Below are 3,736 nucleotides of genomic sequence, written 5' to 3' on the forward strand. Positions count from 1 at the left end.
TAAAGCATACGTGTGACTGGTTTCTAGTCTATACCTTTTTTTTCTATTATGAGTGTATTTTAATTTGTTGTTTTTTTCAGTTTATTTTAAAACCAAAATTAATAAATTTGACATAAATTTTATAAATGCTCACCCACAGCTCTTCTGGGAGGATCTAAATCGTTGAAGCATCCTCCTTTGTTTCCAGCTGGGAGCTGGGGCCTGTCAGTCCTGTCAGCCATGAGGACCTGATGTGGGCCACCTTGGCCAAGTGTCCTTCAGAGCCACACTTAAAGCAAGTGAGTGGGAGCTTCCTCTCTACTCCCTTGCCTATCTGTGGCTCTTGTCTGTGACACTGTCTACTGAAGTGGCCCAGCTTTCCACAGTGGAAGCAATTCTGACCTCCTTTATTACCTTTGGGTGGCTAGACTTTAGATTTTGTTGAAAGCAACCATGTCCATGGATTGCACATATTCTTTAAAAGCAGTTCTTTGTTCTTCCAGCACATCTGTGCCAACTTTTATCATCTTCAACCACACACTGTATCTGAAGCTTCTTAATACCATATTCCACCAGTACTAGCTTGGAAGAGCCACAGACCAAGCCATCTTCCTGAATACTTCTGACGCACTCTTCCAGTTTTGCCATGTCGGTTTCATCATGCCACGGCTTCACGTCTAATAAGATTGAAGACTTGACAACAAGTGCAGGTTTTTTGGCTTTCTTTGACTCTTGTGCAAGGCATTCTTTTCTTAGTTTCTTTGCTTCCTCACTTTCCTCCTCCTCCTCAGATCCTAAGAGACCAATGTCGTCGTCATCTTTACTGTCTGCAGCTCCACTTCCTGTGGTGTCTTCCACATTAGCAGGACCATACCTGCCCAAAGCTTCCTTCACTCCTGGAAGGCTGGCCTTTTCTTTCTCGTAAGACTTGACGTGATCATGCCAACATAGTGCATGACACAGGTCGGCAGGTGGAGGGCTGGAGAAGGCTTCAAACACCACCACATCTGCTTGCGATGGCACATACCCCTCGATGTAGCTCTTGTTGGCCAGGTAATCGTTAAGGACCTGGAAGCTGGCTGTGGTCTTGAGGTCTCCGAAGCCTATGATGTCGGCTGTACACGAGTGAGGCGGCAGCGGAGGCAAAGAAGAGGGAAGGAATTCGGCCCTAAGTACTCAAAGAGAGTGTGGAAAAGGCAAATGACTATGTTTTGAAAGTCAGCTAGTTTTTGAGCTTCTGCTTCAGGTAAGTTTGGAGCTTTCTTTATAATAATCACAGAACGGAATGTGATTATTATGAGATTTCTTCCTTGTTACCTTCACCTTACACCTTAACAAGAATCCTTTTACTATTTTGGTAATAATTGGGTAACTTTTAAAATTAAAATGGTAGATTTGAAATTAATTTTTTTTTAAAAAATCACTCTATTGTTCACTCACTCACTCACTCACTCATTATATTTGAGTTGGAACTGACCCATAGCTGCTCCTTTAAGGGGTTTTCAGAGGCTTTAAATTGCATGGGAAGAGACAGTCCATCTTCATTCCACAGAGCCACTGGTAGATTGGAACTGTCATTTAGGTGAAGGGGAGTACTCCCTATGGATTATGTCACTAGAGTTCTCTTTGCAAGAAATGTTGCTGTGTACTGTCAGGTTGGAAACGACTTGAAGGTGATCCTCCAGCAGGTTTTTGGAGGCAGTAAATCACATGGGAAGAGCTTACTCACTTTTCTCCTGCAGAGAATTTGGTAAATTCGAACCATGTGCTTTTGGGTTGGTAGCACGAACTTACCACTAAGCCACCACAGCTTCCTTTGCAATAAAAAGAGCTGATAAATTCTACCTAAAATGCAATACTTCTAATGACCTTCAGAAAAAATGCAATCAGAGTGCTTCTTGGAGGCAAAGATTATGAAGCTTCATCTTTTATACTTTGGACATATAGCTAGGTGAAGCCATTCCTTAAAAAGGTACATCATGCTTGGAAAGATGATGATCATGCTTCATCAGTGAAGGAGAGGAAGACCTCCAACAAGATAGACTGACACAGTGACTTCAGCAATGAGCTTGGATGTGTCAATGATGACGAGGATGGCACAGGACAGGGTGAGGTTCAGGTCAACTGTTCTTAGGGTCGCTATGAGTCATACTTGATTTGTTGGCACTCAACAACCACAACAATAATCTTTAAATGAAGAAGGATGTGTGCCACAGTTATATCCTTTCTCCATACCTATTTAATCTATACGCTGAGCAGGTTATTTGAGAAGCTAAACTCTATGAAAATTGTGGCATCAGAATTGGAGGAAATCTCATCAATAACCTTTGGTATGCAGATGGCACAACCTTGCTTGCTGAAAGTGAGGAGAACTTGAAGCACTTGCTGCAGGCTAAACACCGAAACCTTCCTTCAATAAGGATTTTATTTAAACATCAAGAAAACAAAAATCCTTGCCATTGAACTAATAGACAACATCATGATAGAGGAAAAAATTGAGTCTGTCATTGACTTCCTTTTACTTGGATACACAATCAGTACTGTTGGTACCAGCAGTCAGGAGAACAAGAGATGTAATATACTGGGAAAATCAGGGACCTCTCCAAATTACTGAGGAGTAATGATGTAAGTTTGAGGACTATGGAGCATCTGATTAAGGCCATGGTCTTTCTGATCTCTTGCTATTTCTCTGAGAGCAGAACAATGACTAAGGATGACAGAAGAAGAATTGATGCCTTTGAGCTGTGGTATTAGAGAAAAGTGCTGAATATTCCATGGACTGTCAAAAAAACAAACAGATATGTCTTGGAAAAGGTGGAGCCAGGATGCTCCTTGGAGGCTTTGGATCTCTTTGGGAGGTTAAATGATGTAATGTGGTATTATGAATACTTCTCTTTTTAGCAGTATTTCTTATTTCTAAGTTTTTCTCCATTAAATAACTGACTTATCAAGAAATATCTGTGAAAATCAAGGCAATTTTTAATTTCTTGATTTAGTTACTTGGTAAAGACATTTATGGGTCATAACTTTACTGGAAGTCTTATAAAAAGATGATATAAGCTGAACTCTGTAGTATAGCAAGAAAATTTATAGACAGATTACAAAAACTTGGATGGTAATAGAATGTGTACTGGACTCCCCTTGAGTTGTCTCTTCCTGGTTTGCTCGAGCTGACGGCACATTGCTTCTTGTTCGGTGACATCATGTTGGTAAGAATCAAATACTCAGTGGTAGGAATAAAGATTGTTGTTAGGTGCTGTCAAGTTTGCTCCAACTCATTATGACTCCATGTATAATGTTGCCTCTCTTTTACCAAAAGAATATACACACCATGGAAACCAATAAATGTTACAGAGCAGTCCTTTTTCATTTGAGGAACAGGTTATTCATGTTTACCAGCATACCCCTTGGGGTAAAGGAAGCAGAACAAAATATGGAGAGGTGGAAACTGGTAAGCCATATTCTATAACCAGGACCAGACATGAATTAGCTCCTACAGGACAAAGAAATTTTACTTTTTCTTACTGAAAGTGAGGAGCTATTGATTACTTTTTATCAGTTAAGATGTTTGGTTACAAGCAATAGAACAACTAAGCTCAAAATGGCTGCCATAGTTTTTTTGATTGTACTATAAGGGGTGACAATCTTGCCAATTGGTCCAGTGGTGAGAATCTTTCCCTTCTTGACACTGAGCCTCAATCCATATTGGAGGCTGCAGTCCTTGACCCTCTGCAGCAGGTGCTTCAGGTCCTCTTCA

The 3,736-nt window shown here is 40.6% G+C and overlaps 1 pseudogene; it reads right to left on the reverse strand.

Moving 5' to 3' along the window:
• Positions 1-410: 410 nt before the first annotated feature.
• LOC102864994 lies at positions 411-3,184 on the reverse strand (annotated as a pseudogene).
• Between the last annotated feature and the right edge of the window lie 552 nt (positions 3,185-3,736).

The sequence above is a fragment of the Elephantulus edwardii genome, unplaced genomic scaffold (genome assembly GCF_000299155.1).
Source record: "Elephantulus edwardii isolate Elephantulus edwardi_28Jun2011 unplaced genomic scaffold, EleEdw1.0 scaffold00384, whole genome shotgun sequence".
Classification (NCBI taxonomy): domain Eukaryota; kingdom Metazoa; phylum Chordata; class Mammalia; order Macroscelidea; family Macroscelididae; genus Elephantulus; species Elephantulus edwardii.